The sequence below is a fragment of the Felis catus genome, chromosome F2, assembly GCF_018350175.1.
Source record: "Felis catus isolate Fca126 chromosome F2, F.catus_Fca126_mat1.0, whole genome shotgun sequence".
Lineage (NCBI taxonomy): Eukaryota > Metazoa > Chordata > Mammalia > Carnivora > Felidae > Felis > Felis catus.
The window spans coordinates 34,461,768-34,488,761 of NC_058385.1; the positions used below are offsets into that span (position 1 = coordinate 34,461,768).

Here is a 26,994-nt window from a genome sequence, read left to right on the forward strand (position 1 = left end):
TGCCAATTACCCTGAGGCAGATTTGTCATTGCCTTGGCAGCAGTATGTGTGGCTGTGGCCTGGAGACAGAAACAGAATCTTATGATTCAGAGCAGAGATTGGCTTCTTTCAAACAGATGCCAATGGAAATAAATGTATGTGGAAAACTCTTCACAGGAAGGGGTTCCATTTGGATTAATTCAATAATTTAAATGTGAAGAGAGGCAATCTGTAGAAAAGGGAAACCAAGACTGAGTTGATGAAGCAAAATCACAGGAGATCCTTACAGAAACCAGATATAGCACGTAAGGAAATTACACTAGGAAAGGGAGGAGAAGTCAGTGCTGATGATAAGCACTTAGAGTCAGATCACAGTTCTGCACAATGGGAACAGGACTGCTGAATAGAAGTCTAAACTCCGATGGCCTGTATGTGATTGTGGTCAGCTTCTAGAGTCCTAGAGAACCAAGCTCCCAGTCCCTGCCCATCTAGAAATTAGGAGTTTCAGTTTCTGATGGGGCAAAATTCTTGAGTAGATTCTTCCTTAAGAATGAGTGCATAGTAAAGGGTTAGCAGGGATACATTTCCTTGACGGGAAAATATTTGCACAGATCTTTTCTGTGAAAGCCTAGAGAGACATCATGTATATTCCAGCTAGATAATTAACAGTGTCTAATAAAGAAATAATGGCAAATGAATATTCAGTTTGATGTTGAGATAAAGGAGAGGGCAATGCATATATTTAAGGGATACTCTGAGTGCCAAATTCATGGCTTCTTTTCCTTCTTCTAAATGTTGGGAAGAGAGAGAAAAATGATCTGAAGCACTGAAGAGTCAAATTAAACCTGTTAAAGAAGTTGGCTAGGCACGTGGGTAAAATTTAAATAATTCTGGCTTTTAAACTACTAAAAGGAAGGATGAAGTGTCTGTTAGAAGTAGGTTAGTAAAAAGCAAGATGAGTGGCACCTGGGTGGCTCGGTTGGCTGAGCGTCAGACTTTGGCTCAGGTCATGGTCTCACAGTTTGTGTGCTGGAGCCCCAGGATGGGCTCTGTGCTGATAGCACGGAGCCTGCTTGGATCCCGTCTCCCTCTCTCTCTGCCCTTCAACTGCTCTTGTGTGCATGCACGCTCTGTCTCAAAAATAAATAAACGTTAAAAAAAAAGCAAGATGAAATTACAAGTTGCCGATAACTGCTGAAATTCGGTGAGAGAATAGTGCTAGTAGCTTGGCTCTACACTGAAACTTTCCTTAAGATAGAAGCAGACCATAATAGCTTTTCTTCTCTGTTAGTAATTATATTTTCATAAAGAAATCTGTGCTGACTGGGACACTCCCATAGTTTTGATTGCTGTCAGTTATCTACTTCTGGGGACAGACTGTAGGACATTTATGCCATTATGAAAAACACACCAACTGACTTTTGACAAAAGTGCAAAAGCAATTCTAAGGAGGAAGGATAGCCGCTTTGACACATATGGTGCTAGAGTAACTGGACATCTAAGGCAAAAAAGTGAACTTCAACCTAAACCTCATACTTCATACAAAAATTAACTTAAAATGGATCATAAGTTTAAGTGTAAAACAAAATAGTATAAATTTTTTTTAGAAAAAGTGAAAGAAAATCTTCTGGCTCTGGGGCTAAGCAAAGAGTTCTTAAATTTGATATCAAAAGCATAATCTACAAAAGGAAAAACTGAAAAATTATACCTAATCAAAATTAAAAACATTTGCTCTATTAAAAGATCCTATTAGGAGGATGAAAAGATACGCAACACCACGGGAGAAAATATTTTCAAACAACATATCCAACAAAGATCTAGTACCTAGAATATATAAACAACACTACAGCTTAGCAGCAAAAATTTAAAACAATTTGATTATAAAGGGAGCAAAAGACATGAACAGTCATTTCATGGATGAGGATATGCAAATGGCAAATGAGCTCATGAAAAGATGTATAGTGTCACTGGCCATTAGGAAATGCTAATTAAAAGCATAATAAAATATTACCGTTATCAATCAGAATGGCTAAAATAAAAAATGGTGACACCACCAAATGCTGGCAAAGATATGAAGAAACTGGATCACTCATACTTTGCTGGTTAGGATGCAAAATGGTACAGACACTCTGGAAAACAGTTTGGCAGTTTCTTATAAAACTAAACATGTAATTATCGTATGATCCAATTATCACATGATATGTTGGACATTTATCCCAGAGAACTAAGAAGCTGTGTTCACACAAAAACCTGTCCACAGATGTTCATAGGAGCTTTGTTATTAATAACCCAATATTGGAACCAACTCAGATGTCCTTCAGTGACTAAACTGTAGTTCAGCCATATAATGGAATACTACTCAGAAAAAATTTTAAAAAAGGAATGATTAATGATGCACACAACTAGAATGAATCTCTAGGAAATTATATGACTTAAAAGTCAATAGCCAGAGGTTAAATACCATTTGTGATTCCATTTATATGATATTCTTAAAATGACAAAATTGTAGAGATGGAGAACACATTAGTGATTGTCAGGAAGCAGGGAGGGGCTAAAGAATGGGATAGGGAGTGAGATGCATGTGGTTATAAAAGGGCAATAGGAAAGATCCTTGATGGAACTATTTTGTATTTTGATGGTGGTAATATGAATTTACACACACAATAAAATTACATAAAACACACACACACACACAAATACACAAATGAATACAAATAAAACTGGGGAAATCTGAATAAGATCAGTGGATTATAACTCAATATCCTGGTTGTAGCACTGTACTATATATACCCTTGTAAGATATTACCATTGGTTAAAGGATATGTGGGAGCTTTCTATATAATTTCTTACAATTGAATATAAACCTATGAGTATCCCAAATTAAAAAAAAAACCCTACCATCATTAACCTGAAAAACACCATTATACCTATTAAGTTCAGCATGCTGAGGTAGAAATATGGTGTTCTACAACCTTGCTATTCAAAAGACTGGTCTGCAGACCTGTAGTATCAGCATCCCTGAGAGCTTGTCAGAAATGCAGAGTATCAGGCCTTGCCCTATATCTTTTAAAACAGAATTTGCATTTTGACAAGCTCTTCAGATCATTTGTATGGGCATTAAAATTTGAGAAACACTGTTCCATTAAAATTGAACGTGCAAGCTTAAATCTGTAAAATGTTGGTAGGAACCACACTTTTTCCTTGGCTTAAGTCCCTTTTTTCTCTTCTTGAAGGAAGGGTAGAAAGTTCTCATTTTTCTTGAATGCTAGCTGTGTCAATATCACACATGATTCTTACAAAACTCAATGAGATGGGCTTTATTATATCTCTTTCAGATGAAGTGAAAACCTGTCTGATTGAAAAGTCATGCATGAAAATAGGTGATGGAAGGTTATAAACAAATTATGACAAAGCTATACAAGAGGAAACTGGAACTAATTAGAACTCAATGTTTTCTGATCTTTAAAAGGTGAGTATTTTGATTTTAAAAAAGCCAAACTAGTCTGACAGTGCATATCTTCTCTTAAGAAGTAGAGAACATTTAGAGTACATGTAGCACAACTGAGTGAGAATCTAGTCATTTGGGTCCTACTTTAGTAATATGTGTTGGAAGGTGAATTTGTTAAAATTGAATGACATTAACTTAAACTCAGTTTGCTCACATGCAAGGTAAAGTTAATATTTTGTACAGGATAAAATTATAATAAAAGATGGAAAAACACTTGAATCTTCAAGAGGAAAATGGGGAAAGCCAAGAACACCATATGGTACTATAACATAAATTTTCAAGCCTTTTCGGAGAGGCAGGCCACTCTCCTGATGAACATTATCATCAAATTTTATGGTCAAAAGTACTTACCATGTCTTGTGCAAATAATTTGTATAGTCTGTCACATACTGTATTACACTGAATATTCAATTTGAAGAACCTAGTTTCTGAAGGGCATAACAGCACATAGTGGTAAAACTTACTCATAAATCATATGGGCATGGTTGAGGGAGCTCACTATTTGATCTGTCTATAGTCAGTACAGATCTTGAATGTGCATCACAGATTTTTATGTAAATCAGAGACATCAATAGTCACATAAATTTGCATTTACAACTTGATTTCTGTTAGTGAATGTGACAGAATCATCCTATCTGCTACAAGCAAACTGAAAAAGTAAAGTAAAAGACATTATTACTTTAAAATATTGCAAAGACCCTATGGCTCTGTTCTCTGTTCTTTTTAATTTGATATTTGAGAAGGAGAGGTAATAATTAGAAGAATTATGAATGTATCCTTATGGAAACAGAAATTTATGTTTGGCTTTCTAGCAATAACCTGGACACAGACGATTCTGCAATTAATAAGTGGCTGGGATTATTAAGGTTCCTGCCATGCTACCTGGAATACCTTAAATTTGTTACTCAGGTGACATTTGTCATAAAGCCTTTAAGTATGGTGATGTTGGAAGCAAAAGAATACACCACCATAGCTGGGGATAGGTATATTTCTGTTATGAATAGTAAATATTTACTTGCATGTAGGGGAAATTCAAGTTTTGTGGGGCTGGAAGCTTTAATAATTTATAGGGATCTTTTAAAGAAAAAAGAATAAAAAAATATGACTTCTAATTTCAACACAGAGTCTTCAATTGAAGGACTCTGAAACAGGCTTCTTAGCTCCACAGTAAATTCACCTCTTTACATATTACAGATGTGTACAAAACAGTCCAATGTTTTAAAAGTCACCATCCAGAGGTACCACTTACTACCCAGTTGGATGTACATAATAAAAAAAAGTAGAAAATAAGTGTTGGCAAGGTTGTGGAGAAATAGAACCCTTATACTTCGTACGTTATTGGGAATATAAGGTGGTTCAGGGGTTTGGAAAACACTCTGGCAGGTCCCCAAAAAGTTAACTACAGAATTATTATATGATCCTACAGTTCCACTCTTAGGTATATACCTGAAATAATGGAAAGCAGGTATTTAAACAAGTTCATGTATAAGCTATTTACAATAGTCCAAAGGTGTAAACAGCCAAAATGTCCATCAGTGGATGAATGGATAAACAAATATAGTATACACATACAACAGAATATTATTCACCTGTAAAAAAAGGAAGTACTGATACATGCCACAACATGGGTGAACCTTGAAAATATTATGCTAAGTGAAAGAAGCCAGTCACAAAAAGTCACATATGGCATGATTCCATTTAGATGAAATATCCAGAATAGATGAAGTTACAGAGACAGAACACTGATTGGTGGATGCTAGGAGCTTGTAAAAGGAGTGAATGGGGAGAAATGTTTAATGGGTAAAAGATTTTACTTTAGTGATAGAAATGTTTTGGGAGTAGATAGAGACAGCAGTTGAATAACATTGCAAATGTACTAAATGCTTCTAAATTGTTCACTTTAAAATGGTTAATTTTATGTTATGTGGATTAATTTCACTTCAATCAATTATTTTTTTTAAAAAAACCCACCATCAATTCATTTACTCAATTAGTAATTAATTATTACTAACATTACAATATTAAATTATAGTGTGCCAAATTCCAAGGAGAAGTTTTTATGGAGTACCTGTTATGAGACAGGTACCTGAATGTACTAAGAAAGTAAGTAGTATTACTTGTTCTTAATAATTTATTATCAAAATTTAAAAAACCTTATGAATGTTAATGCATTTACAGAATTGTGTGTTATTAACAATGAGTGATAAGGAAGGACTTGTCAGATAAGGCTTCAAAAAGCAAATAGGTTTGATATTATTGTGATGGGTGTGTGGGTTTAAATAATGGAGGAAAGTATGGCAGTAAAAAAGGGAGCAGGGACATGGGGATAGGAATGAGTATGTGTCTCATGGGAGTTAAACAGAGGACCAGTGGAGAAATGTTTTGGTTGATATTTGGATATAAAGTTGGGAAGTTATAATGAGGTCAGATAGTAGACTTGGTGGCCCAGAAGAAGGCAGGTGAAAGGGCATATTAGTAGAAGAAACAGTGTGAGCAAAGGTATAGAGGTGGGAACTATCAAGTTATGTGTTGAATATGCTCCCGTAGGGGTTTCTTGACTTAAGGTTCATGGGCTACCTAACAGTTCTTATACTGGTTTCAGAAATTCCATGAACCTCTGAAATTGCTGCATTTTTTAAAATGTGCATACACATTTTTTTCAAGAAAATGTCTGTATATGTTTAGCAGATTTTCAAAGGGTAACACCTCACCTGTTAAGATATAGCAAAGTTCACATATTGCTGGGAGAACATAGCTAGAAAATGCTATTATTATTTTTGCATCTTAGGAACTCTTGCTCTTCATAGAACCAGATGCTTAGCTTTGGGTATGAAATATGAAAAGAAATGTCTTATTTACGAATCAATCTTGAAGGTAATTTTTATCTAAAAAAAAAGAAAGCATGGTATCCTAACCAAATAGAGCAATTCCACTAAAATATGAGTGATTTGTACTTGTGGCTAAAAACAAGGCAGTTTGTGGTGTGCCTGGAAGGGGAGCATGGTTTTGCTTCAACAAATACACAAACAACTCTTCCCTTTTACCACTGTTAGAATTATGAATGAGAGACTGTGGTGGAAATACAGGCATTCCTGATGGCCTTAGAAGCAGTAAGAAGCAAAATGAAGTAATTTGATTAGAGCAGCACCTTGACCATTTCTAATGGATTAAAGAGGTATAACAGATCTTTTAGGGATCATGCTGTATAACATTCCACTCTAAGAAAGAAGTCTCTACATCTACCTCATCCAGAAAGGATGGTCATTTGATCTCTCTTTGAACTTCCTCAAGTATAGTAATTGTCATCACAAGCAGCCCATTTCATATATGAATTGCTTTCATGATTAGGATTTAAGTAAAAAAATGTATAAATTTTATTAATTTTTCCAAATGACTTTATTTTTTAGAGGAGCTCTAGGTTTAGAGGCAAACTGAACAGAAAGAATAGAGAGCTTCTCCCATATATCTACACCCACCCCATCAAAGATTCCTTTATTAGTGTGCATTAACATTCGTGTGGTACATTTGCTACAATTGATAAATGAATAGTGATTCATTATTATTAACTGAAGTCCACAGTTCACATTAGGATTTTCTTTTTGTGTTATACGGTTCTGTGGGTTTTGACAAATGTATAATGACATGAAACCACCATTACAATATCAAACAGAATAGGTTCATTGTCTTCCATGTGCCACCTATTCATCCCTCCCTTCTTCTCCCGAACATTTGGCAACCACTGATCTTTTTTAAGATATCTATAGTTTGCCTTCTAGAATGTTATATAGTTGGAATTATACAGTCTGTAGTGGTTTTCAGACTGGCTTCTTTTACTTAGCGATACGCATTAAAGTTTTCTCTATGTTTTTTTGTGGCTTGATATCTTCTTCCAATCACTGAATAATATTCAATTGTGTAGATACACATAGTTTATTTTTCCATTCATCTGTTGAAAGACATTTTGGTTGCTTCCAATTTTTGGCAGTTATGAATAAAGCTACCACAAATATCTGTGTGCAGGATTTTGTGTGGACGTAAGGTTTCAACTCATTTGAGTAAATACTTAGGAGTGTACTTGCTGGATTATACGGTCACAGTATGATTAGCTTCGTAAGAAACTTCCGTACGTTCTTCCATAGTGCCTGTACTATTTTGTAGTCCTGTCAGCAGTGATTGAGAGTTCCTGTTGCTTTACATCCTTGCAAGCACTGGTGTTGTCAGTATTTTGAATTCTAGCCATTCAAAAGATGTATAGTGGTATCTCTTTATTGTTTTCGTTTCCATTTCCCAATGACAGATGATGTTAGGCATATGCTTACTTTCCATCTGTATATCTTATTTGGTGAGGTGTCTGCTCAGATCTTTTATTTCCCCCTTTTTTTGTTTTAGATAATGGGGTTGTTTGTTTTGTTGTTATTGAGGTTTAGGAGTTCTTTGTATATTTTGCATAATATTTTTTATCAGATATGTGTCTGGAAATATTTTCTTCCAGCTGTGGCTTGTCTTTTCATTCTCTTAACTGGGAAAATTTTATTGTGAACTAAAGTAAGGCAAATTTCATACACTGACCCTCAATTTATTTTCTGAAACTACACAGAACACATATAACCCCTCTTCCATACAGTAGACAAATATATCTGAAGACAATAATAATTTACTTCCCATTAGGAGTCTTAATTTGCTGGGATACCATGTTATTGAGGATTTTTTTATGTGGCATGATATTGAGACCCCGTCATCATCATTGTAGGTGCCTTTCTTGGGAAGCACTCCATTTTGTCATAATTCCTTTTAAGAAGTGATGCCGAGGGGCACCTGGGTGGCGCAGTCGGTTAAGCGTCCGACTTCAGCCAGGTCACGATCTTGCGGTCCGTGAGTTTGAGCCCCGCATCAGGCTCTGGGCTGATGGCTCAGAGCCTGGAGCCTGTTTCTGATTCTGTGTCTCCCTCTCTCTCGGCCCCTCCCCCATTCATGCTCTGTCTCTCTCTGTCTCAAAAATAAATAAACGTTAAAAAAAAAATTAAAAAAAAAAAGAAGTGATGCCGAGAAGCAAACAGAATAGATATGTTTTGATTAACACAGATAGAGTGGTACTACACATTCTGTTATTATGTTACTGTTATTATTGCTTTTGTTTTAAAATAGTTACATCCCAATATTGACTCATATTGAGTCTTTTTCCTCAACTGAGTCTCCCAGAAATTTCTATGTGGCTCTCTCTCAGTCTGTATTCCAGTGATTTAATATTTTAACCTTGTATTTGGAACTCTACATCTCTTTCTGGCACATTTAAAAATATCTGATTGCACTTCATAATTTAAAAAGTTTTCACCATTTTTTTGGTTATTAAAGAATAGTTGACATAAAATGTTATACTAGTTTCAGGTGTACAACATAGTGATTTGACAATTCTCTATAGTACTCAGTGCTCACCACAATTAGTGTAGTCACCATCTGTCATCATACAATATTATTGACTATATTCCCTATGCTGTAATTTTCTCATCCCATTTGCCTCCTACAACCCCATGAATAAGGCTGCTCAAATGTAATTATCCTCCTTTTCAGTGAGGACATTGAGGTTCTAGCAAATTAAGAGATTTGTCCAAGTCTAAAAGAACAGTAAGTGGAAGAATTAAGAATAGAATCAGGTTCTTTTAGTGTCATTTGTTAGTGCCATTAATCTATTATTCCAATCTATTATTCTTTTTACCCCATCACAAATATATTAGCTTTCTTATCTTGTTTTATTTATAGATATGGGACTTCTATCATCTATGGCTTTATCCTAGTAACTCAAAAAAACGTTGAGTTGCACAATATAAAATATAGAGTCTGTAGTTATCTCAATAGTGATCAAGTTCACACTGGTTTGTTTATTACATTTTGGTAGGTATTTTTTTCAGCTTTGAATTCACCGAGCACATCTTTACATCTTATTTAAAAAGATACAATAAGAGATAGTCAAATTCTTTTCTAAAATGTGGTTAACTGGACTTCTTTATTACACCCCTCATTTGCTATGTAGAGTCCACCATTTTATTTTCTAAGTGCTCAAAAATCATGTTTAACAATTCACTTGGGAGTTCTGCCAGAGATTAACATAAAACTACAGTTTCCAAATTCTACACCATACTCCTCTTTGAAGATTAATAATTTTCTCATTTTTATATAGTACACCCAAAAAATTTGCAAATGAAGATTTGCAAATCTAAATGTTATTTGTTATTTAGATGTTCCTGGGAAACTAAATATAAATATCATTTTCATCAGGGAAAAGTGACACTTCTGAATCTACCTGGATGTGAGTATTATTATGACCTTATAGTCAAGGATAAGTAATTCTTTTTAATGTGTAGAATAGGGAGCATATTTCAAACTTGTACTGGGTGACACCTTTGGGGCACAGACATCTTTACACAAAGAGAGAAAACAATTGCCTATTGTTTGTTTCCTTTGCTCCATTCCCTCCCACACACTTCCCCCTATGCTTGATGACAGTCAAAATTTCTTAATAGGGGAAAAACTTTCCATTCCACAATTAGAATTAGGCTTGACTTGCTTTTTGGAGATGTGCTGCATAAAGTTAGATATAAATTACCAAGCAAATTCATAGAAAAAGATCAGACTTATGGTTACCAGAGGCAGGGGGGTAGAGCATGAGGGAGGGGGAGTTGGAGTTAGGTAGTCAAAAAGTACAAACTTCCAGTTATGAGATAAATAATTACTAAGGATGAAATATACAACATGATGACTATAGCTAATACTGATGTATAATATATAGGAAATTTGTTGGGTCACCTGGGTGGCTGAGTCAGTTAAGCATTGGACTCCTGATTTCAGCTCAGGTCATGATCTCATGTTTTAGATCATGAGTTTGAGTCCTGCATCAGCTCTACACTGAGCTTGCTTGGGATTCTCTCTCCTTCTCTCTCTGCCCCTCGGCCTTGTGCTCTGTCTCTCAAAACAAATAAATAAACTTAAAAAAATATATAGGAAAGTTGTTAAGAGAATAGATCCTGAGTTCTCATCACAAGGGGACATTTTTTTCTATTCTTTTTATTGTATCTGTATGAGATGATGGATGCTAATTAAACCTATTGTAATCATTTCACAATGTATGCAAATCAGACCACCATGCTGTACACTTTAGACTTATATAGTGACATATGTCAACTATTTCTCAATAAAACTGGAAAAAACTACAAAGCTTGTTTTATTTCCTCAAGTAGATTTAGGTGATGGAGTAGGGATGTAGATGATGGAGGGGGTTGAAGGTTAGTGGAGAGGGGTAGGGTTTTAGAGAAGGAGGACTAAGAGCTTGGGATTTTCAATGTGGGACAGATGAAGAGGGTGAAAATAATTTAGAAAGCACTAAAAGAGAAATCCCCATTAAAATAACACCAGCATTCTTCACAGAGCTGGAACAAACAATCCTAAAATTTGTATGGAACCAGAAAAGACCTCGAATAGCCAAAGCAATCTTGAAAAACAAAACCAAAGCTGGAGGCATCACAATCCCAGACTTCAAGTTGTATTACAAAGCTGTAATCATCAAGACAGTATGGTATTAGCACAAAAACAGACACTCAGATCAATGGAACAGAATAGAGAACCCAGAAATGAACCCACAAACGTATGGCCAACTAATCTTTGACAAAGCAGGAAAGAATATCCAATAGAATAAATGCACCCCAATGTTCATAGCAGTGCTATTGACAATAGTCAAAGTATGGAAAGAGCCCAAATATGCATCAATGGCTGACAATTCATATTGTTGACATATATTGTATATGGCTGAAAGCCATATATATACAATATATACATTGTATATATGTAAATAAGATGTGGAACATATATACAATGGAGTATTACTCGGTAATCAAAAAAATGAAATCTTGCCATTTGCAACTATGTGGATGGAACTAGAGGGTATTATGCTAAGTGAAATTAGTCAGTCAGAGAAAGACAAATATCATATGACTTCACTCATATGAGGAATTTAAGATACAAAATAGATGAACATAAGGGAATGGAAGCAAAAATAATATAAAAACAGGGAGGGGGACAAAACATAAGAGACTCTTAAATATGGAGAACAAACAGGGTTGCTGGAGGGGTGTGGGCGGGGGAATGGGCTAAATGGTTAAGGGGCATAGAGGAATCTACCCTGAAATCATTGTTGCACTAATGCTAATTAACTTGGATGTAAATTAAAAAGTAAATTAATTCAAAAAAACAAAAAAGAATGGCTACCAACAACAACAGAAAAGAAATAAAGTCATTTTCAATTACAAAAAAAAAAAAAGAAAAAAGGAAAGCCCTAAAAAAGTGAAGTCAAGGCCCTCTGTGGGCTATGATGCTACATGTTAACCACTTCACAGCTTAACACTGGATCAATCTAGACCACAGCAAGTGTACAATTAAGGCAATGAAAATAGTTTGTCATTGGAAATACTGCCCTCTTCTCTCCTTTTCTTCTCTGGAACTTTCTCATTCTGGACTCCCCTTGTCCCACTCTCCTACCCTGCTAAATGGTCCTTATTTACTGGCCCCTCATCTACTTGGGCATATAATTTACTGTCCTAGGTGCTGGTTTTATTTTACTCAGCTAGTACTGGTTTTCTTAAAATTAGTAATAAATGACAAGGGAGGTGATCATTTGGCTACACCTTTACTTTTGAAGGTTAGTGAAGCAGAATGCCTTCCCAATTTATTTTTCTTCTGAAAGCATAAGTTTTAACTTACTCTCAATTTGAATATCTTTCCTACTCCATCTATTGCACCTTAGTATCATATTAGAAGTTATAACAGATTTAAAAAATCATCTTATATTGGTGTGATGATTAATGATTTACTTGTAAGTTAATTGGCTCTTATTTTACAAGTAAACAACAGAATTAAGACTACTAGATGTCAAAATATTACATATGAGCACCATTTTTGATGGACCATTTATTAATATTTATGGATTCTTGTTGAATATTATATATGATGCTGACAGGAAACATAATGCCCTCACTTCCATAGTAATCAATAAAAGGAAAAACTACTAAGAGCTTTCAAGTCTTTTCATTGTTTGAAAACTGCAGTGAGTTTGGATACAAGTTTAATTTCCCATATTTTCAAATCTCATTGTGTTAAATCTCTTTTGCTAAATTTGTAGGGTTGTTCGAGTTTTTCTGTTTCTTGGGTTTTTTGTACAGCGCCTTTCCTCTCTCACTTCCTTTCTTCCTCCCTCCCTCCCTCGTTCCTTCTGTCATTCCTCCCTTCCCTTTTCCTTTCAATCCCCCCCAAAAAGCCCAATAAAATAGCAAGACATTCACAAAATTTTTTGACATGTTCAAATTTCTTGTTTTTGTGATACATTAGTTATAAATTTTTATTTTAACTTCAAAAAAAGGAGGCCTAAGCATTTCCATAACTAATTACTACATAATAAGAGCAATATTATATTTTTAGATGTTCATTTATTGAAAGAGAGAGAGGGACAGAGAGAGAGAGAGAGAGAGAGAGTGAGAGTGGTAGGGGCAGAGAGAGAGATAATCCCAAGCAGGCTCCATGCTCAGCACAGAGCGTGATGCCGGGCTTGTTTCCACGACCATGAGATCATGACCTGAACTGAAATCAAGAGTCAAACGCTTAAGTGGCTGCACCAGGCACCCCAAGAGCAATATTCTATATATTCTATGAGAATCAATCAATCAATCAATCTATCTAAAGATACATATCATCTTGGAAATTATTAAAGTATGTTGTTTGCCACTTTCAAACACTTATATACTCAGCACCATTTAATTGACCATACGGAAATTTACCACTAGGGAATTTCCCTGAATAAGTATTTTTAGCTAGTTGTATTTAAAAGCTAAGCATAGTAAGAATTCTGGAAATTTTTCTTAATGTAGGACTTATGATCTTATGCTATTTTCTATTTACAAAAAAAACTCTCCCCACTACAATTAACAAGATTAAGTTGTTTACATTCTAATTCATTTAAAAAAATTTTTAACATTTATTTATTTTTGAGACAGAAAGAGAGCGTGAGCAGGGAAGGGGCAGAGAGAGAGGGACACACAGAATCTGAAGCAGGCTCTAGGCTCTGAGCGGTCAGCACAGAGGCTGACACGAGGCTCAAACTCACAAACTGTGAGATCATGACCTGAGCCAAAGTCGAATGCCCAAACGACTGAGCCACCCAGGTGCCCCTCTAATTCTTTTTCTCTCCCCACCTCCAATACCTTCAGTAGAGCCTCAAAGTAGATGGACTGGTAGCCTAAAAGTAAAGGAGTGTTTTGGGATATTTCCAAATCTGGATTATTAGCTTCTGTCATTTTCAGTGTAATTTAAAATATAAAAAAATATTGCAAATATTGAATCCTAGGCTCTACTAAAATCCATACCTCTTCAGCCTGGAAAGAATGCTTCATTTTTTTTATACTTTGAAAATCTATGAAAATGATTTTTTCCCCTATTTTACTAGCTATGAACTAGAGATTATCTAAATCAAAGTTTATGTACAGAGTATTTATTCCTTTTATCTTTTAGATTCAGATGTTCATTGGATATAGAAAAATCTCTGGCAAGCATAAGGAAACAGAGTACAGATTGGAACTTCAAATTTTCAAGTTAAAATATGTCAACATTGGTAATATTACAGAATCCACGAGATTTCATTGCTTTCAATGTTGAAGCATTTCCTGAAATACGCATAGGGCTCTAACACTAAGAATAATCCATAATTTTTATGAATTGGGGTGCAGAAGGCAAGCTTTGAAGGACATCTCAGAAGTCTCCTAATCCAATTCTACTTAAACAAGAATTCTATCTACATTGTGTCTAGACATATAATTTTTCAGTCTTTCAGGATAGATCCTCTGTGGAGTTCTTGAGTAACTTAAAAGATTGGAAAAATAAGACCACAGTGTAATAGTATATTATCTAAAATATCTCTCTTACTGGCCAAACACAGTCATGCCATTTCATAGTAGATTAAAAAAAAAAAATTCAATAGATTATTAGCTGGGAATGGTCACTCTTTTGTTATATATTTTGCAGTTCAAGACTTTAAATTATTTTTTAATTATTAAAAATGACTATTGTCATCATTGAGGACTCAGAAAATACAGAAAAATGAAGAAAGAAAACAACTGGCATTTTAGGTATACTAGGCAAAGAAAATCATTAACATTTTGGTGTATTCTTTAAGTTTTTGTTCTATATACATGTTGAAAATATATTTAAGATTAGGTGATATGCACAAATCTCTATTCTCCTTTTTCTTATTAATAATGAAACATTTTTAAAATTAGAATTTCCTTGTAAACATTTTACTGGTTATATAATAACCACATTTAATGTATATACTGTAAAATGCTTCCTAATCTTTTTTCATATCATGGCATACTAGAACATGAATATTTTTAAGATACTCTGAGGTGACCAGATGAAACTTGAGGCCAGTGGCAACTGCCCTGGGGGTCTGGCCATGTAGACAGACCCTGTTACCTTTGAAGATTGAGAAAATCACTGATTCTGTAATCCCGTCTGCAGTGTGGTAGAAGTCATCAGTGGTGCAATTGGTAAGGCTCTTCTGTATTGTTCTATCATTGAACATTTAAGATGCTTATACATTTTGTATTATTACAGATAATCTTGCAATATGATCTTTGACCATGAAGCATTTTACCCATTTAAGGATATTTCCTTAAAGTAAATTCTCAAAAATGGCAGCACTGAATATTTTTGGGTATGGCTATTTCTAAGAATTCTGATACATGTCGATTGTTTTTCTAAAGATGCACCATAAAACTTTGAGAATGTCTATTTTATCCTCTAGTTTCCACATTGGAAATTCATTTAAAAACATTTCTGCTAATTTGGTAATGTTTTATATACATATACATATATATATATACATATATATACATATATATATACATATATATATACATATATATATATGTATTTTTTGTTTATTTAACATAGGGAAGTTTTAATTTTTGTTTAGTTGAATTACCACAGTTTCCTTTGTCATTTTCCAGCTTAGAGAGTTTTCCATATATTTAATAAAGATTAACTTGAATTTTTGAAAATTAATTTTGTTTGAAGTTTCATTTGTCTGAAATCTATTTAGCTCCTTGGTCTGATAGGAGGATCTAAACACACCTCCCTTTTCTCCAAATAGTTCACCACCTAACACAATTCTTTGAATGATCTTTCATTTTCTTGTGATTTATGATATCATTTTCATTTTCCTTTTACTATATTATTCTTTTTCTATTAATCAGATTCCAGGGTGCTTGGGTGGCTCAGTCCGTTAAGGGTCCAACTTTGGCTCAGGTCATGATCTCACGGTATGTGAGTTTAAGCCCCATGTCAGGCTCTGTGACAACAGCTCAGAGCCTGGATCCTGCTTCAGATTCTGTGTCTCCCTCTCTCTGCCCCATCCCCGCTGTGCTCTTTCTCTATCAAAAATTAAAAAAATAAAAATAAAAAAAACCATCAGATTCCTATTTCAAACAAGGCTAATTAATCTGTCACATATATCCCATTATTTATAAATAACATATAATTATTAATTCATAGCTGTATTACAGGGATTCTTTCCTTTCCACTTACAGGCATGGTCAGAATGGAAAACGTGTGTTGGGGGCGCCTGGGTGGCTCAGTCGTTTAAGCGTCCAACTTCAGCTCACGTCATAATCTCACGGTTTGTGAGTTTGAGCCCCGAGTTGGGCTATGTGCTGACAGCTCAGAGCCTGGAGCCTGCTTCAGATTCTGTGTCTCCCTCTCTCTGCCCCTCCGCCGCTCACACTCTGTCTGTCTCTCTCTCAAAAATAAATAAAACATTTAAAAAAATTTTAAAAAAGAATGAAAAATGTGTGCATTGTATTGATAGAGAGATGGGGATGGGCTGCGAAGGAGAAGAAAATAAGAGCTAATAGTTTATTTTTCTATAATTGGCATTAATTGAGTGTACACAACTGAATTTCTTTTCTAATAATTTCTTCTACTCCTTGGTCATTGTTTTCCTTTGATCTCTTTTTGGCTTTGCAATTATTCGTATAATGTATGCTGCTGCATTACATCTAGTGGATGGACACTAGAGGGCAGTGCAAGTGCATGTTTATGGGTGCAAAACTTGACACCGCTGAAAGGTAGTTCTAAATCAAGTTCAAGCTTTGTTGTGACTGATTGCTGCTGTGCCTCTTTTTCTTAACTTAATCCATGCTTTGGTTCAGCAGTGTACTGCACAGTAGGAGCCAGTGCTGAGTAGACTATTGCATACTGCTGGGGAGCTTGTATGACCAAGTAAGGCCTTGTTTTGGTCTTAGGCTAAGAAGTTGTTCATTCATTCATTCATTCACTCATATTTTTCAACAAAGAGTGAGTAGCTATGAGTGTTGAGAGTATGAGTGATTTTTACTTTCCTTTTGTGCTCTTTGCTCAAATTTTCTAACAATGGATGTGTGTAAAATATACTATAAAATACAAAAAAATGCTATAAAATATTATTTTTTGTTATTTCTAGCAGTCAAAAGCTATTGAAAATTATTAACAAATTGTGCTTATGATAGGGACAGAAGAGGAGGAAAAATCTATTAGACTTTATTTTTCTATACTGTTAGCAAGGGATGCTGAAAACTTAGCTATAAGGCATTGCTGGAGCCAGTGGAAAGTGCTGGTTGAGAAGAAAAGAAAGATGTGAATCACTGGAGACTAGGCTGCCTATGTGACAAGTTCTGCCTCATGCAGCTCCTCATCTCCAAAGCCTTGTAGCTTTTGCCACTTCCTTGCAGGCATTGCTCTGAAAGACTTTGTGGCCAGGCTTTGGAAACCACATCAAGGACTTGGAGGTTTCTCTCTAGCAGACTGATCTCTAGCTGATTTGAACCACTGTGGGAGCTGACAAAGCGAACTCCACGTCAGAAGCACTACAGCAGTGATGTGTTCCAAACTGGAACTGGGAACACAATTTTTCATAGATTAGTTCTATAGCTCTTTTTGCGCAGCTCTAGTCTTAAGTAAATTATAATCTAAATTGTATTCCATAGGCCTACCTCAGCATCTAATTGCTATATTTAATATTGTTCCAATGGAAAAATGCATTAGGAGTTTCAAACCATCAGTGACTTTCAAAACACCACCTATTTTATTTGTTAATATGGGGGAGTCATCTGTATGAGAGAATGACAGAGTGGTAGTAGGTCTCCTTCATTCAGGGGTCACTAGCAGCTCTGGAACCAGAATGTGGTGTTAGCAGGTACATTTAAGGACAGATTAGAGTTAAAAATTATTTTTGGAATTAATTAAATTAGCCCATGTCCAAGCATTTAAAGCTATTCACAGGCAATAAACCCCTCCCCACACCTTTCAAAAAGCATCTTGGACGGAGCAAATTGCCTAAGAATTCTAATTATCTGCTGAAGCCCTTTGCCAATATTTCACTTTGAGTAGAATTCTCATACGTATTTATGTCAGTGAGTAGGCAGCTTTTCCCTTTGGCCAATTAAAACTCAAGTCTTGGGAAGTTTTTATTTTCATTGTTTAAGTTTCATTCAGTCTTTGGCTATATTTATTTGCCAAAATTATACTATGGGTCAGTAAACTATTTAAAATTTTCAGATTGAATAAATTTCAGGTACAAATAAAAGTAAAAGGTGGCCCCTCCAAAGATGTTCACACTCTTATCCTTGGAACCTGTGAATATGTTATGTTAATGACAGAAAGAACTTTGTAGGTTACAGACTTTAAAATGGGGTGGTTATCCTAGTGGGGCCCATCATGTAAGCCCTTTAAAGCAGAAAACCTCTGGTCACAAGCAGAAGAGGTGCTGCATACACAAAATAGTCCAATCCAAATCCCAAGGAAAGACTGGATATCAGGGACACACCCAGTGCGAATATATGAGGACTCAGAGAAGAGTTATACCTTCAGTTTCTACGGTGTAGTCACGTATGGTTTACATATGGCACCAGAGGCTTTGGCTTCAGGTGGGCAATGAGAAGGTCAGTTGCTGGGGCTGCTAAATTTGTATTTGCCCCTATGCATAGAGTTGATCCAAATGGTATGGACACAGTGAGACAGGGAATAGGAATAGTGGCTGATGCAGAACCAGATGCTGATCACAGAAACCAAGACAGACTTGCTGTTACATTTGGCTACATTTTCACCAAGTCACTGATGTAGAAGATTGTTAACTTGAGCACTTTATTGAGATCCTACACTAATAGTGAGCTAAGTTTGTTAATTTAATTGCAGTTCCTTGTAAAATTAGTTGTTAATAGAATATGAAGTTCTTTTCATGTTGCAGTTTAGATTCCTCAATGAATTTATTTTAAATTGTCTTCATAAAGCAGGGAATGAAGTCCTTTTTTAGGTCTCACGAAAACCAAATATGTGATCTAAGGAGATTAGATTGGTGATTGAGTAAAGACCCCTGTGCCTAAGGAGGCCGACTAGGCAAACAGCCCCTCTTCTCAGATTAATGTCTGAACAGGCCTATTTAAGTCTACGTGAACCATATGTTACATTTCCAGTTCCTTTCAAAACACATGTTGGTATGGTTTAAGCAAAACATTCATTACTTTAAAAAATACCTCTGATTCTAATTTTAAAAGCATGTGAGTAAATGCATTGCTCATTAGTGTGAGAAAAGCCCTGCGCGGAGTTCCAAGTAGGTAAAAGTGCAACAGCCTTGAGCGCCCTTTCATGTGGCCAACATTTGTATCTTAATTTTGGGGGGAAGCAAAACCTTTCTTCAGTTAGCTTTGCCCTGAATAGAAGGCTTACTGTGTTCCACAGTCTGGTGCTTTTGTTATGTGGACTGATGCCTACTGAAGTCTAGATTTCAACCATCGTTTTCCTTTCATTTGAGTCTTAAATCATGTCCTAGAGTCTGAGGTAAATACCTACTGCAATCACTTCCTGATTACAGTGATTTCTCCAAATCTGGTTATCGCATGAGTCATTAGAATGATTGCAACTGGAACCAACAATTGTAGAGAGGAAATCAAATGAGAAACTTCTACTTCTTACACTTATACTTGTGGAATTAAAGCATGAGGGTTCAATTTTCTTATTGGCCCCAAAGAGCTTAAAAGCACATTAAATTGTGACTTTGCTATGAGCCACTGGAAAAGAGTTGGTGGTATTTTGTGATAAAAATGTGAAGTAAAACATGGAATTTAATCAAATATATTCATAGAAAAAGATGTGCAGTTGCTTAAAAGAAATTAACTTTATAATATTTTAAATTTATGAACTTAAGAATGAAGTCACAAATTTATGGGAAAAACCTTAGCTTCCCTTCAAAATTATATAATTTGGAGATTCCATTAATTCATTCAGCATTTATTTATAAATTTAGAAGTAAACATAATGAAGTCCTTCCCTCAAGTACCTTACAACCTTCTAGTAGGGAGAGATAAAAATATATACATTTTAGAAACACAAACTTTGTCAGGTGATGATAAATGCTACAAAGAAAGACAAATCAGGGTAAGGGAGATGGAGAGTGACAGACACTACTATTTTCTATAGAGTGGCTAGGGGTGACTCCTCTAGTAAAATGATACTCAAGTAGAGACACTGAAAAGAGTGAGGAGGAACTTATGTAGATAACTGAGGGAAGATTGCTTCTGGTGTGGCTGGGTCACAGTGAGAGGGTAAAATGGTGGGAGCTAGGGTCAAAGAAGCAGAGGCAGAGTGGGGGCAGATACTGTTGAGCCCTGTGGGCCATTGTGGGAACTTCGGCTTTTACTCAACATGGGATGGGAAATCATTAGAGGATCTGGTAGAAAGGGATAATTTACATTTCATCATGATCACCTGGACTACTGTGTTGAATATTAACCATAGAGGGGCAAAGAATGGAAGCTGGGTGAATTACTAGGAAGATGTTGTAATAGCTGAGAAATGATGGACTAGGGTAATAGCAGTGGAGGTGCTGAGATGTGATACAATTCTGATTATATCCCAAAGGAATAGCTAATACAATTTGTTACTGGATTGGCTATACTGTATGAGAGAGAGAACAGGTGAATTTTTGGTCTGAGCAAATGGAAGAATGAAGATGTCTTATACTTAGATGGTGAGGCCTGCATGAGGAACACGTTCGGAGGAGGTGAAAGAAATTAAGAGTGGATTTTGGATGTGTACATTTTGACATGTCTAAATAGACACCAACATGGATATATTAAGTAAACAACTGGTAATTCAAACTGGGCTTCTGTAGAGAGAATTTGGGAGTCATTAGGGTGTCAATATTGCTTAAAGCCATTGGACCAGATAAAATCACATACGAAGAGGACACAGGTAGAACAGAGTAGGGGCTTGAAGAGTGGGGTTGTGCTCTTCAAAGTTTAGAGATTGAGAGATGAGAAAAGAAGCCAGTGAAGTAGGGCATCAGTCAGAGTAGTGGTATTTGAGAAGCCAAATGAATAAGTGTTTCAAGGAGGGAATGAGGGATTAACTGTGAATTACTGCTGATGGTTGGAAAAAAGTAGAACTAACAACTGGCCATTGGCAGTTGGCAGTGTAAGTGTCATTGTTGACTTTGGTAAGGGTGGACAAAACCAATAACAACTTTTATAGAAGTAGATAAAAGCTATTGGAATGAAGGAATCAAATTCTGATTACGGGTTCAGGAGAACATGAGAGGGCAGGAAGTACAAAAAAATTGAATAGGGATAACTGAGGTTTGCTGTAAAGGAGAGAAGAGAAATAGAACAATAGCTGGCCACTCATGCGTAGCTAAGGGAAGCATTTTTATTGCTATTGTTTAAATGTGATAAATGCTACAACATGTTCATATGCTTGTAGAAAAATCCATCAGGAAGAGAAAAAATTAGATGTTGCAGAAGAGAAAATAATTGTCAGAGAAATGTCAGTGAGTAGAGGACAAGGGGATGAGTACAAAGTGGAGGAGTTGGCTTTAGATACAAATATGTTCAGCTCATCTGTTGTGATAAGAGTAAAGGCTCATTAAATGGCTACAGATACAAAAACTGACAGGTGTTATACTTGGTGGTGGAAGGATATGGAGTTTCTCTTCTGATTGCTCTTGTTTTGTCAACTTATCCCCTTGCTGCTTTTTCCTATCAAACATAGTAGGTACTCTATTGTCTGCCAATATCTTACAATAACAAGGACTTGGCTGTGCTCAAACAACCCTGTTTCTGTGAGCTGGATGCCCAAATAAAGGCACTGGTGAACAGTTGCATATGAACAACTACAATGAAATGAATCATTAGGCTGGGTAGAACCAATTTACCTAGCTGACTGCTGGCATACAAACTAGTTGCTAGACTATTATTTGCCTCAGCAGAATTAAAGTGAACATTTATTGCTATAGAATTATTAGACATTTAAGTTCTCAGTTGCATGTTTTACTACATTTTATAACAAACTGTCCAGGTACTATAGGATGCTAGAAGAAGATAACAATAAATAAAAACATCACTTTCCATATAAAGGAAAAACTTCTTTTTCCCCAAGCATTTCATGTCTAGTAAAGAGAGACCTATTTGAAAAGATTCCTATATTTAAAATGAGGACAATATTCAATGCCAAAACTATACTCATAAAAGTTCTATCAGAATTAAAAAGTACGTATGTGTTTTACTTTGTGATTCCCCTTTTAGAAATCTACTTGGAGTAGAGTAAAACACACAACGTTTTATTCAGAAAGTGCTTATATTTGACTGCATAGAGTAGGTGCCAGACCCTGAGCTAAACATTTGAGATAAAATTTTGAGATAAAATTGTCCCTCTGGCAATTGCCTCACTCTAGCAAATGAATAATACCCCATTACCTTTGTTTGCAGACTTGGGGAAACATTCAAGTCTCTTCCTTGCTCAGAGAGGGAGGAGAGAATATGGGAGTGTCTGATAAGCTTCCCCATCCTGACCCCTACAAGCTAGCTTACTTTTAGGTTGCTTATGGGGTTGCTTCTCTTTACTTAGCTGCAGAGCATTTTTGCTGCTTCTTGAAAATCTATGTGCTGCAAATCAATGTGCCAGTTTTGCCATTTACCATGCTTGAAATGGTCTTTCACTAGGTGAAAATCTCTTTTCTTTCTCAAATGACTTAACATTTTTGCCTGCTGCTATCTATCACCTGGTAGGGAGGTGTCCTCCCCCGCCCCCCAGTCTCTACTTCTTTCCCTTGTTTTGTTCTTGTCTCCTGCTAATGCCAGTCCCAGGCAGACCAGTCACTTTCTTCTTCCCAAGGAGATAAAGATTTTAAGAAACATAGTGAATCTTCCATCTATCCTCTCATGACAGGGAGCTTCCATTTTACCTATTTTAAGCAGACCTTCCAATCTCCATCAGTCAATTAACAATGAATGTTTTTCTTGTAGGGTACACCTCTAATTCTATAATGGAATTGTATTTTTTGACAATGAACTTGTTTAGAACCTATCTATTATTTCAAGGCAGAGATGGTAAACTGATGACCTATTGCTGTATTTTTATGGCTTGTAATTTAAAATAATTTCAATTTATCTTGGCAATATTCAAAATATGGACTTATAGAATTTGGGGTTTTCCTGGAAAAAAAATCAGATGATACTGGCATCATTGGATCCACTTTTCCATACAGCAACTCTCCGACTGGCTCTTTGCCGTAAGAAAGGAACTCAAGTTCCTTCCTTAGGTGTACTCAAGTTCACCTCACTAGCCCCTTCTGTCCTCTCTTCTCATTAGGCTTGTTCTGTTGTTCCCATATCCCCAGTATACTTTATTCATGGGTCTTGCCTGCTTCATAATAATCAGAATTATTCCACTTGCAAATTTTCAAGTTTTTCAACCCATCAATCATCTTATGGTTCCCTTCATTTTGCTAGGTAAACATGAAGACCCATTTTTTAAAACTAATTTTTTTAAAATGTTTATTCCTTTTGAGAGACAGAGACAGAGAGAGAGAGAGAGAGAGAGAGAGAGAGAGAGAGAGAGAGAGAGAGAGAGCGCAGGACAGGGACAGAGAGAGAAGGAGAGAGAGAATTCCAAGCAGGCTGTGCACTGTTAGCACAGAAACGTACATGGGGGTCAATCCCTCGAACCAAGAGATCATGACGTGAGCTGAAATCAGGAGTCTGACACTCAACTGACTGAACCACCCAGGTGCCCCAGAAGACCCATTTTTAAAAAGTCAGACTTAGGTGTCATAAAAAATATAAAAAGTGTCTAATTTCCTTCTTTCTATGCTAAGAGAAACAAAGTAGATACAAGTTGTATCTGCTCAGTATTTTTATGGCAACAGCAACTGATTCATTGCCTCTCCATAATCAATAGTGAAACGATTTAAAATGGGACAACAAACTGTCTGTAGCCTTGTTCCTCTCTCAAGGCTACATACTATGCATACTCACAAAATTTTTGTCTTTTGTCTGCTGACTCATGTCTAATCACCTACTAGTAAACTACTCTTGTTGTTTCTGATACTAGCCTATTTTATCTTTCTATACATTTCATTCCTGGCAGCATTATTAATGACTTTAGAGTAGAAAGCTCAGATGGAAGCTCTTGCAAGTAATTTGCCATCAGATATACACTTATATGTATATGGATAATATGTTCATAATATATGAATATTATTTATAATATATGCTTATATATTCACTACTGATAGTTACTTTTATTTTTGAGGGAAAGATGGACCTTCATATTGCACTGTATTGAGAATCAGGATCATTGTTTTACTCCTGGGATTAAATTATATATTGGTTTACTCTGTTATTAATTAAGTACATTGTGCTTCTGGTATTAAATTTTGAAAAGAAGAAAATGAAATTGTGGTAGTGACGTATCACAAAGATATCAAGTTGATTGAGTCATTAACAATTTTCAAGTATCTTAATGCAAAACAAAATTTAAATGCCGGCCATCAGCCTTAAAATAAAATGATTAATTCTCCAAGAAAGTAGCAACGAGAATTTTCATATTTGGGTATTTTGATTTTTTCTTTTGTTTCTGATTTTTAAATGCAGTTTTTAATATGGTAAAATGATTAAGCACTTCTATTGTTTTTGAATTTTTAATCTTAGAACTTAATGTATGTTTCCACAGTATACAGAAATTTGTAACTTTTTTGCCTAGTACTTGTATAGTTTATTTCACATTTAAATCTCTGATTTATTGGGTATTTATCCTCATGTAGAACATGAGGAACAGATCCAATGTTAGTTTTTTCTTTTTTTTCTGTAAGGCTATCCAGTTACTCTAATACCCCTTATTTAAATCTACAGTTTTTGTATTGATTTTAGATGCCAACTTTATCATACACTACATTTTTATATGCAGTTAGAGCTATTTCTATATATCCTATTCTATTCTATTGGTTTATATATTCATGTGGCAATACCACACTTTTTTCTTTAATTGCAGAGATTTCAAATAGGTTTTAATATCTGGTAGGACTACCATCACCTCTACTATTATTTTTTGGGGTTTTCCTGGCCATTTTTGCTTATTCTTCCAAGAAAACTTTATAATCAAATTTTAGAGTTAAAAAAAAAAGAAAAAGGAAAAAAAACCCAAAACAGAAAAAGCAAAACAAAAATACCTGACGGATTATCATTCTACAAATTTGATATGCAGTACTTTCATCGTTGTTCCTGAGTATTTTCTTATTTTATTGTTGACTTATTTGTTGACCCAAAGGTCACTTGAAAGTGTATTTTAAATCTTAATTATGTGAAAAATTTTTTCCAAATTTTAGGTTTTTTAAAAAAATTAACTTCTAATTTTATTGCATAGTGGTTGCATATACTTAATATGACATAAAATCCTTAAAATTTGTTGACACTTACTTTATAGTCTAGTGAAATGTTTCTCCATCCTGGATGTACATAAGAATCACCTGAGGAGGTTTTCAGACATACTAATGCCTGGGATGCACTCCAGACCAGTGAAATCAGAATTACTGAGGGTAGAATACAAACATTTGTATTTTTAAAGAGCTTCTGGGAGTTTTGACAGTGTTCTTTGGCACAGTATATCATGGGTTTTTATAATGTTCTACATAAGCTTGAAGCAACTGTATATTCTTCAGTTACTGAAGAAATACCATTAGTGAAGAATGGACATAAGGGTTCTCCAAGTGTCCTATTTTATTTTATTTTATTTTATTTTATTTTAATTTTATTCTATTTTGTTTTATTTTATTTTTTTAAATGTTTATTTTTGAGAGAGAGAGAGAGAGAGAGAGAAAGAGAGAGACAGAGAGTGGGGGAGGGGGAGAGACAGAGGGAGATACAGAAACTGAAGCAGGCTCCAGGCTCTGAGCTGTCAGCACAGAGCCTGACGTGGGGCTCAAACCCACAAACCATGGGTCATGACCTAAGCTGAAGTCAGATGCTCAACTGACTGAGTCACCCAGGCACCCCTCCAAATGTCCTTTAGATTTACTTTGTTAATTGTGTTGTTCAAAGATAGTATATCTTTAACGACTTTTAAAATATTTGCTTTATTAATAAACAGAAGTATTTTCAAATCACTCTCTTTAGGAGTATGGAATTACCAATTTCATTTTGTAATTGGCAGAATTGCTTATATGCTTTTTCTCTCTGTCATCTACTATCTTGTGGTACTAAAACCATTAAGTTTAGCAGATGGAGATTAAATACTTTGCTTTAATTAATTTAGTGTTTTTCAAATATATTTTAACATGTACGTTTAAAAATTTTTTAATGTTTATTTATTTTTGAGAGAGAGAGAATGCAAGCTGGGGAGGGGCAGAAAGAGGGAGTGAGACAGAGGATCTGAAGCAAGTTCTGTGCTGTCAGTGCAGGGCCTGATGCAGGATTTGAACTCATGAACCATGAGATCACGACCTGATCCAAAGTCAGATGCTTAACCAACTGAGCCATCCAGGCACCCCTAACATGTATGTTTAATTAAGAAGTTCTAAAATTAATCAAACTCTTAATTCTTTTGTATGCCAATCACTTTGCTGTAAAGAGGATAGTTAATTCTGTCTCAAATTTTTATCCCCACTTTGGACATTATTGTTATTGCTTTATGGCATCAATGTAATTATTATTATTATCATTTTTCTATTTATCCACATGCTTGCATTTTCTTTGTTCACTTCTTGAAGTTTCTTTGCTCACTTCTCTGTATGCTGGATTGTCTATTTGTGATCAAGAGCCTTTCTGTTCCTTTTCACACTCTCCCATGTTATTATAGTGGCCAAAAGCCTGAAAACTTTCTTTTTGAGAATATCTTGCCAGGAGGGTTCTGATGTAGATTCCACCAATGAAAGACATTTGTAGGAGATTTGGAAGTTGAAAGGAAGGCACAATTCAGTTTTCACCTGGCAGAAAACCACAGCATACTTCCTCAGAAGCAGCAGCTGCTTCTTGAACACTCTTCAGACTCCATATTCTATTACCAGGCTCCAGTTTTGGAGTTAAGGGATAGATGTGGCTTTGGTAGCTATTTTCTGAGCTCACCTAATTTCTGGGTTGCAATCTCTATCCCTGAACTTTGCTCTCTCA

At 35.4% G+C, this 26,994-nt stretch overlaps 1 protein-coding gene across 3 annotated transcripts in view; it reads right to left on the reverse strand.

The window, feature by feature from the left end:
* Nucleotides 1-26,994, reverse strand: part of CNGB3 (cyclic nucleotide gated channel subunit beta 3) — a 149,046-nt gene that overhangs the window by 101,365 nt on the left and 20,687 nt on the right. Inside the window, exon 1 of one of the 3 annotated variants that reach the window (XM_045049867.1) lies at nucleotides 16,109-16,154. The exons of the other annotated variants lie outside the window; for them this stretch is intronic. The gene's annotated coding sequence lies outside the window, so the exon portion shown is untranslated. Of the gene's footprint in view, nucleotides 1-16,108; nucleotides 16,155-26,994 lie in introns of those variants that run through there. 3 annotated transcript variants of the gene reach the window in all.